The sequence below is a fragment of the Physeter macrocephalus genome, chromosome 17 (genome assembly GCF_002837175.3).
Source record: "Physeter macrocephalus isolate SW-GA chromosome 17, ASM283717v5, whole genome shotgun sequence".
Taxonomy (NCBI): domain Eukaryota; kingdom Metazoa; phylum Chordata; class Mammalia; order Artiodactyla; family Physeteridae; genus Physeter; species Physeter macrocephalus.
The window spans coordinates 54,574,595-54,584,662 of record NC_041230.1 but is presented as its reverse complement, the minus strand read 5'-3'; positions in this window follow the sequence as shown (position 1 = coordinate 54,584,662).

The following is a 10,068-nucleotide window of genomic DNA, read 5'->3' as shown; positions in this document are numbered from 1 at the left end:
GGCGGCCGCCTCTAGCCCCTGGCGGGCGGCGGCGGGCGGCGGGGGCGCGGCGGGGCCGCGGGGCGGCTCATGCCCCCGGCCCCTGGGCTCCGCGGCCGCCCCGGCCCGCGCCCCCAGCCCGCCGCGTCCGGCCCGGCGCCGCTGCGGAGGCCGGAGGCTCGGCCCTGCTGTGCGGCCGCGCGGACCGCCGGGGCCGCAGGGCGGCGGGCTGCTGCCGGCTCCTCCCGCCTCCGCGCAGACGCCGCCGCCGCCGTTCGGCTCTTCTCAATGGGACCTGCGGGCAGCGCGCGGCGAACCGGGCGGCCTCGGCCCGGGCGCTCGGGGCGTGCGGGCTGGGCGTTCGCGTCACGGCGCCGCGCCTCCGGGCCCGCCCCCACCGCTGGCCCCGCCCTCAGCACCACGGCCTCGCCCCGCCTGCACAGAGTTGGCCCGCCCCCGGGCGGATCTTGTTACCTCGCGGCCCTGGCCCCGCCCCGCCCCGCCGCCCTGGCCCGCCCCTGGACTGGCCCTGCTTTCTCGCCGCAATGGCCCCGCCCCGCCTGCTGGCCCCGCCCCCAGAGAGCTGAACCCGCCCCTGGCCCTGGGCAGACCTGTGGCCTCCTCGACTACTCCTTCGGCCCTGCAGCTTTGTCCCCAGACCCGGCTCAGACTCGGCGACCCAAGGCATCCCGCCGCCCCGCGTCCGGCCGGGCTCCAGACCTCTCTGGACCCGCCCCCCCGGCGCAGCTGCAGCTCTGTCCCCCAGCCTGACCTGACCTGGTTCGGTTCCTGGACACCGAAGCCCCGCCCAGACCACGCCCCAAAGCCATGGCTCCGACCTCCACCAACCATGACTCCGCCCCCCCGCCCTGTAACTCCGCCTCCAGGGCCTCGGTCCCGCCCAGAACCTCTGGGCTCTGCGACCACCCTCCTCGGCCCGCGGGATGGGGGACAGCGAGGGCCGGGTCAGGAAGCCCGAGGCCTTGACGCCCCACATTGCCTTGGACCAGATTTGGGGTTTGGAGCCGGCTCCGGCAGGGTGGGGCTTCTGCCCAAGACTGTGGCGGAAGCGGCATCCCTGGGGTTCGGCACCTCCGGTGGCTGCAGCCCCAAGTGGAGAGTGGGGGACTTCGGGTCCTCCTCCCTTGGGCTCAGATATGGCTGGAAATCGCGGGGAGGGGTGGCGTAGAAGCCAGCGGCCTGTGCCTGCTCCCCCCCGCAGCAGCCCCCAGGCGTTGCCCCTCTGGGCCTCTCCTCCCCCCGGCCGTGGCCTCTTCAGGGCGCCCCTGCTGGAGGCCCAGGAAGAAGGCCCTTCCGCGGGCTGAGCGAACCCCCAAGCCCCATCCCCGCCTGGAACAGTCAGAAGGGAGCGAGGTCAGTACTGCCTGTTCCAGCCATGGAAATGGAGACTGAGCCTTCTGTTCTTCGGGATATGTTCATGGGATCCCAGAGGCCCCCCATTTTCCAGGGAGGCTCAAAGTCATACAGCATTGGAGTTGTCCCTGGGGGCTCAAGTGTATTCTTTTAACATTCTTGGCCTGCATTTGGTGCCTGCCCCCACCCCCCATGTTCACAAGAAATAGGAAGTTAGCAGGGCCCGGGGGCTAATGGGAAGACCTTTGCAAACAGGACACCTGCATGCCTGTCCAGAAAGCTGGGCCCACCCAGCTGATGGCAGATAATCATCACAACTGTCACATATGGAGGCTGGCTGGGTACTGAGTACTCTGCCCGTGAGACCCCCCTCATTCTGACTCCTGTTACCTTTGCCCCTGCCCCACAGAAGAGGAAAAGGTTGCCCCCAGAACCTGGGCACTCTCCCCTGCCCTACTGCTGCTCCCAGGAGGGCAGGAGATTGGCAGGCAGGGCAGAAGGTTGAGGTCTACCCCAGGACCAGCCACTGCCACTGGACAGACAAGAACACTGAGGCCAGGAGGCCAGGAGACCTGTCGGGGTCATGCGCTCACCAGCTTTTCCCACTCCCTGTCCAGGGCCAAGGGGTACAGCCTTCCTAGAGTTACCCGGTGCTGCACCCCTTCTCTGGGGAGCATGGGGCCCATGGATGGCTGGTTCACTCAGCCCAGGGCTCCCACATGTTTGTCAACTGGACAAGGGGCCGCACCTGTCTGGGTTTCTCATTGGGCCTGCTGCCTTCCCAAAAGGGGGCCTCTTTACAGGATAGGAACCTCACAGTCAGGCAGTCAGGGGGATTCCTGGAGGAGGTGGCCATGGGCTGGACCTGTGCTGGGTTTGAGGCTCCATGCATAGCAAGTGACGCCCAGGTTGGTGCTGCTGGAATGCCTGGAGGTCTGTGTTGAGGAGGGTTCTGAGGGTCAGAAGGTGAAGGAGAACCACGATCAATTAGTGATGTCTGTCTAGGGTGCAGGAGGAAAAGAGTGGCAGGACTTTGGCCACTTCAGGTTCTGAGAGGAGAGACACACCCCAATTGCCCAGGGACTTAGAGGCAGAGGCAGGTCCTGATGACCAGGATCCACTAAATCATTCTCAGGGCTCAGTGAAAACTGAAAATGTGGGGCCCCTTGTTCAAAAATTAAGAATTTCCGGGCAGCAACAGAAGAGCCTTAAACCAAGTGCAGGGCTCTGTGCACCTGCACGGGTCAAGTGCCCATCAAACACCGTGACAGGGGGCTTCCCTGGTGGTGCAGTGGTTAAGAATCCGCCTGCAAATGCAGGGGACACGGGTTCGAGCCCTGGCCTGGGAAGATCCCACATGCCGCGGAGCAACTAAGCCCGTGCGCCACAGCTCCTGAGCCCGCGAGCCGCAACTACTGAAGCCTGTGCACCTAGAGCCCATGCTCGCGACAAGAGGATCCACCGCAATGAGAAGCCCTCGCAACGCAACGAAGAGTAGCCCCTGCTCTCCGCAACCAGAGAAGCCCTGTGCGCGGCAACGGAGACCCAACGCACCCAACATTAAAAATAAATAAATTTATAAAAAACAAACAAACAAACAAAAAACCCCGCCATGACAGCCCTGACCAAGGCCCGTGATGTTTCTGGGGCACTTTGTTTGCTTCCATGCTTTGCCCCCTCTGTCTGCCCTGCACGGGGATATTATTACCGCCACTGTACAGATGAGGAAACTCCAGCTTGCTCGTGACCGATCCGATAGCGGTGTCACAGGACCTCGCTCACACAGACCACTACACCCTCAGGGGAGGTCTGTTGATAAGGACGATAAACTGAGGAAAGAGGAGTAAGAAATGCTGTGGAAAGGCAGGCCCGGCTCGGCCCAGAGCGGGATCGACCCCCTCTGCCTGGGGAAATCAAGGAAGGCTAACTGGAGGAGGTGCCATCTCCGTGGGGTTTTGCAGGGATCCCTGCTCAGGTGGGAGAGGGTTCCAGCCGGCCACCTGCATCCCCTGTGGGAGTGCCAAGATTCACACCCAAACATCACTGGTGGAGAAAACAGAACTGCATTCAGTCCACTTGGGGGTGGGCAACACCCACTACGGAGCTGGGAAGGGCTTGGCGTGGAGCTGGGCTGCACTGCCCGCGGCCTGGATGTTTCCTGCTTTGCTGATTTCAAGGTCTAACAGTCTGGAGGCCTCTCGGGAAGGCTCCAAGGTTGTCTGGACCTAGGGAAGTCTCCTGGGGATGGCTCTAGGGGCGATGTCATTATCGGCATCACCAGCCTTTTCCGAGCCCTTCTTTTGGGCTGGTTCGTGGCCTCTCATGATGTCCTTGTGCAACCCTCTGGTGGTCACCCAGGCAGAAAGTGGCAGAGCTGGGCCTAGGACACAGCTTCCAAGGCTGTCGTGGTGGTGATGAAGACATTGAGGTTCAGAGTGGCCCTACAGCTTAGAAGTGGTGGCGCTTCCTGTGACCCCAGGCAGAGCACTCCGGAGCCCGGGTTCTTAACCCTGGCTGGGCCCCAGGGGAACTGGGTTTGAATCTTGGCTCTGCCACATTGGAGGCTGTGACCCTGAGCAAGTCCTTAAGCAGTTAGTTCCTTGGCTTCCCCATCTGTAAGTGGGGGCGGGGGGCATGGCCCTCAGGGCTCCTCTAGCCTCGATGCCACTTTGGCTCTGGGCTCACGTCTGCTCCACCGCCGCCCTCTGCCCTGTGGGTTGGCAACCGTGGGCCTGGCTCTGCTGATGGGCATGCTCCCTGCTGCCCCGACCCAGGAGGACAACCTGGGGGCCGGGCGGTGGCTGCCGGTGGGGAGGGGGCTGATTGTGGCGCCTCCCACGTCCCAGGCTCTGCACTGGTTGCTAGGTGGTGACCCAGGGAACCACAGAATGTTCTAGACACTTAAGCTGGACACCGAAGGATGAAGACTGTTCAGGAGAGAGTGGTGGCAGAAGGGCATTCTCAGCTGAGGGAGGGACAGGTGCAAAGGCTGGGAGGGCTGGACAGACTGTGGGGGGCGCATCCCGAGCCCAGGTCAGGTGAGGGGGCTCTGATGGCCGGGCCACACCGCGAGCCCTCTTTCTGCTTCACTTGCCCCCAGTGTCCCTGACTTCACCTCCGTATAGCTCTGAGAGGCCCTGTGGGGACGCTGTTGTCAGCCCAACCCCCGCTCCAAGCTTGCCTTACCTACCACCCTGACCGCTGCCGGATCCCCACAGTCGCTCCCGGCCCCACTACAGGCTGAAGCCAGCGGGGCCTTCCGCTAAGCGAATGTGATAACCTCAGGCCCTGCCCGGCCCCACTCTTACCTTCTCCTCTGAACCTCCCTGAATGTGGGTCCCGGTGGCCTGTGGCCACAGGGCCTTTGCACAAGCTGTTCCTGCCACCCGGTGCACCCTTCCCCCCCACTGCCTGGCCCCCTCACCCTTCCTCAGGGAGGTCCTGACTGCTTCCAGACCACATTAGGCCGCTCCTCTCTGGTCCAGCTTGCAGGGCCCAGGTGCCTTTTCTGTGGTACTCAGCACGCTGTTACCTTATGCCTGCAGTGGTATGAGTGAGTTGTGGACGGTTCCTCAGTGCCAGGGCCCGTGCTGAGCACCGTCTGCTCACAACAGCTCTCTGAAGAAGGGACAGTTAGAATTCCCATTTGCCAGGCAAGGAAACTGAGGCTCAGAGAAGTGAAGTCACTCCCCCAAGGCCACACAGCAGATGAGCAGCACAGCTGGAGTCTCCCTAGGAAATCCACGCCTGCTGCTCCAGAATGGGCCCTGGTGGCTGCGCTGGGGGGAAGGGGGCCCAGGCCTCGCTCTCCCCCGCTGCTGGTCAGCCCAAGGCCCGGGAGCCGCTGGGCAGTTGTGCCAGGGGCCCTCACCGATGCTTGTCAACACCGGCTCTGTGAAGGGTTTAATTAACTTCCTGTTTCAAGGGGGTATAATGAGTTCTAAGCACCACGTGACCCCATAGGGAGGTCAAATGGCAGCGAGGATGTCAAAATAAATTAAGTTAGGGATCAGAGGCGGCCTGCAGGAGGGGCAGGGGAGAAGTCGGGCGATGCCAGTGACAACTAGATGCCGCCTGGGCCACCCTGCGGGGAGGGGAGGGTGTACGGGGGTTGGGGGGGGGGGTGGGCTGCCGCCCGGGCTGCCCCCGTGGTAGCTGGGACTGGCTCTGGCCTGGGAGATGGGCTCAGGTGGTTCCCGGTCTGATCTCCACCGCCCACCCCTCAGACATCTTGGGGTAGCAGAGATGGGGGGAATGAGGCTGGTCTCCTCCGGGCTCAGCGGTCCTCTCTGAAACCAGCATCTCTAACAAGCGGCACCCTCGGAGACCCCGGGACACAAAGGTTCTTGCCTGGAAACCGTCCTCAGGTATTAGTGAGATCCACCCTTTCATGCAGCTGCCCAGGTGTGGCCCATTTACCAGCCAGGCACAGACAGGAAATATTATCTGGACATTTCCCAACGAAGAGAGTGGGGGTCACGTGGGTTACATCACCAGATAGGAAGCGCACACTTCCTCGTTCGCCCTCCTTCCTTCCTTCCCCCTCCCCCTCCCCTTGCCACCCCCCAGACGTGGATGGCGCTCCCACACTGGGCACCGGAGGTACAACTGTGAACAGCACACAGGACGCGTCACTCAGGGTCCAGCGGCAGGACAACATCCAGGATTAAGGAGTGGGCTGTGGGGCACACCAGATCAAACGTGCTGTAAGTACAGCAGGCTGGGGCCTGGGGCAATGGGGGTGCAGCTGCCATTTTGGCAGGTGGTTAGGGAGGCCACAGAGAAGACGTGCCATCTGAGCAAAGACCTCAAGGAGGGGAGGGGAGGGAGGGAGCCAAGTGGACAGCGGGGGGACAGGGTCCGGGCAAAGCCAGTGAGCCCCAGCACTTAGCCCTCGGAGGGAGCCCCGAGTGTCAGGGCTGGAAGGGTTTTCGGTGATTGTCGGGCCCATTTAAATAGGCAGGAAGGGACATCCCTGGTGGCACAGTGGTTAAGAATCTGCCTGCCAATGCAGGGGACACGGGTTCAAGCCCTAGTCCGGGAAGATCCCACACACCACAGAGCAACTAAGCCCGTGCGCCACATCTACTGAGCCTGCGCTCTAGAGCCCGCAAGCCACAACTACTGAGCCCGCGTGCCACAACTACCGAAGCCTGCGCGCCTAGAGCCCGCGCTCCGCAACAAGAGAAGCCACCGCAACGAGAAGCCCGTGCACCGCAACGGAGGGTAGCCCCCGCGCAGCAACTAGAGAAAGCCCGCTCGCAGCAACGAAGACCCGATGCAGCCAAAAGTAAATAAATGAGTTTATATAAAAAAAGAAATAGGCAGGAAAACTGAGGCCCAGAGGGGCTGGTGATGAGCCTGATGTGTCTGGCCCCTGGTGGTCACCCTCCTGCCTGGGCCCCAGCAGCGGTCCTGGGTCTCTCGGCAGCTGAGACCGAGGTGCGGTGTGTTCAGGCCCAGCTACACCCTGGGCCCCGGGAGGGCCGTCTGCATCCTCTCTCTGCCTGGGGCTCCGGGGAGGAGGCCGGTGGCCTTGAGTTGCAGCCCACAAGGCCATGCCAGCCGGTCAGCAAGGTAGCCACTACCCTGTGGGAAGGGGCCGTGGCCTTGAGCTCCCAGGCGGGCGGAAAGGAGCAATGCCCCGAAGGCTCGGCATGGCCACAGCAGCGGGACCTCGGGCCAACTAGCCACCCACCAGACAGGCAGACGCATGGGGTCTGGGGAGACGCAGCCTCAGGCTCAATTCTAGAGCCCACCCGCGGCGCGTTCGCAGGTGACGTGGACAGGACCCACGGCCTCCAACTCCTGTCCCCGCACGGGAGGTGCTTGGATGGACCCCGGTGACGAGGAACCAGCCCTTCCCTGGAGGCCCTTTGCGCCTCTGAGGCCTTCTCTGTGGGACCCTGCACGTGCAGATTCTTCCGCCTGCGTGAGCGTGGCCGTCTACACACTCTCCCTGGGAGACCGGCCTCTCTGAGCCTAGGGAAGCCCACTTTAATGACATTCTCCAGCAGGTTCCTGGCGGACGTGCCCTGTAGCCACGCGGGCAAGCCTCCCCCCTCTGCGGGGCCTGCGGATGGAGCCCGGCCTGTCCGCTCCACCACCAGCCCTCTCCCTCCTGCTGCCCTGTCCACCGAGCTCTGGCAGACTCCCACCCGCTCCCCCACCGGCGCCTCCCCCGGCCCTCCTTACCTGGTCCCAGGCCCCGTCTTCTGTCCGGCCCCGTCTCCAGGCTGGGGGCCGAGGGCTCGTCGGGGTCAGGCTTTGGGGCCTGGGCGGGTGCAGCTGTACGATGCAGCGCTCATGCGACCTTGCCGCTGACCCTCCGTCTCCCCTGCCCCCCGCCCGGTGCAGGGCGGCCCCGGGGGACCCTGCAGTCTCAGGGTGAGGGGCACTCTGGCCTCCTAGATGGGGGAGCCAGGCCCAGGGGTCTCTGCCCGAGGCCGGCGAGGGCAGTGGGGGCTGGGCTCCGCTTCTCGGCCTTCTCGAGGGATCAGGGAGCCGTGGCCCCTGCACAGGGCTATACCCACCTGGACCCTCTCCCACCCTGTCCGGCCCACTCCCTCGGCTCACATGGGGCCCTTCGGGATGCCCACCCCGGGTGCCTCGAGGGTTGGGTCCCACAGATGCGCCCCACGGAGTCGCTCACGTGGGGGTGTGTGGGCGTGTGCGTGTGTGCGAAGCCGTGGAGGAGTGCACCCCCGTGTGCCGTGAGCGTGTGTCTCTGGGCCCGTCGGTGAGGACGGGGGTGCCCAGCGTCCTTGCGATGTGTGCGTGTGGGGCTCGGAGGCCGCTGCCCACGGAGGCCCGGCAGCCGAGCTGCCCCGTCCCCGCCGGGCCGGCGAATGCTGCCACCTGCTGGCCAGGTTGGCACTGTCCGTGCCACGGGGCTCGCGGCTGCGGGGTGGGCTCAGGGTCCAGGAGGGCGGGTTTCGCTCACGTCCAGCCCCGAGAAGACTAGAGCTGCGGGGGTCCCCGACGTGGCGCGCCCGGCCCGCCCCGGCCCCGGATTCCCAGTCTGGGGCAGGGCCTGGATGCCCCGTCGCGTTTCCGGGGATGCGGATGCCGGCCCCAGGCCGCCCGAGGCGTGGTGAGCCGATGGGGGGACACACCCGGTGCCGTGGACCCAGCCGGCCCACGGGCGTCCACCACCAAGTCCCCAGATAGCCCTTCCCCGACGCAGCCCCAGCTCCACCCACCGAAAGCGCAACTCGCAGCCCAGCCCGCACCACTTGGTGCGCCGCTGGCTTGTTCCCGGCCCGTCGTGGGGGTGGAAATGGAGGCGGCCCACCTGGGCGGGGGGACTTGGTGCGACTGGCTGAGACCGAGAGGGAGGACAGGGCAGGGCGTCCCTGGCGGAGGGAATGGCAGGGCCGGGGCCTGGCACGACGAGGGGGAGTGCGCAGGGCGCGGGGCCGCCGTGGGCTCTGCAGTCTCGGGTCTCGTGCAGGATCCCTCCCTGTGGAAGGGCTTGGCGAGTCTCCCCCCCGACCCCGCCCGGCATGTGTGGTTTGGGGCCTGCTCTGAGAGACCCCCGTGTCCAGGCGGCTGTCAGGGGCAGGACGGGATCAGGGTTGGTGGCCGACTCTGGACGGGCCCTGCCTGCCATCTGGGCCCTTGTCCCGGACACGGGGGTCTCAGGACACGTGGGTCCCAGGGATCTGAGCCTGCGGTGGGCGTGTGATGCCCTGCTGCTGCCTTTGCTGCCCCCTGGGTCCCCTAACCCAGCTGTGCTAGTTCCTTCCTGAGAGGGTCCCGCCCAGCACTAAGGCACTGTCTGCGCCGTGTTGACAAGTCTGCTGGGGGCCGGTGGGGCCACTCTATGGCTGGGGCAGCTCTGCAGGGCCAGGCGGCCCTGGGACAGGACGGACGAAGCGGCGGCTCGGTGGGGGCAGGCAGGGTGGGGCTGCGGGAGGACAGAGGCCACAGAGGAGGTGCCCTGTGAAAATAGTGGACATATATTTGACAGCATGGATGCGCTAAGATTTTACAACCTCAGAGCCCCCGGGTTTATCCATCAGCACTAAAGAGGCACTCTGAGCGGCACACATACCTTCTACAAAGGCAGCATGGGCCTGATTTGGTTTCTTTCGAAATATCAAAATTAAAACTTTTGACATACACATTGCACCCGAGGCTAAAATGAAGAAACAGAACAAAACAAACCACAAACCTCAGAGACACCTAAGAACAGAAGGAAGCCTCTCCCTGCCTCTGCCCCCGTGAAGACACGATTCTGTAGAAAGGACACGCGAGCCAGCCCCTGGGTCGTGTCAGTGCGTGAGCTGCCCGACTGGCTGCTCTGACCTGCCCGTGGGGCTGGAGCCTCCCACCGGCGGCCGGGAGCCAGCGAAGGGCTTCTTAGGCCACTGGTGCCTTGGGCCGCCCGTGTGGCACCTTGCGCCTCCTGGCCCGACCCCACCCCCCAGGGAAAACAAATCAAGGAAGCCTGTATTCACATTACAACATGAAAATAGCACCAGGATCTTCAGAGTAAAATTGCTGATACTTGCAGCAGAGAGCTCCACGTAGAAGGAAGGCTCTAGAGAGGGCAACTGCGGAGGCTGGGCTGGGGGTAGTGCGGGTGGGGTCAAGGTGCACTGGAGACTGGCTCCTCCGTCAGTGGCACGGACAGTGGCCGGCATGACCCTGTGGTCAGAGAAGGCCTGTTGTGCTCGGCGGCGGGGGGGGGGGGGGGGGCGTGTGGTGGTG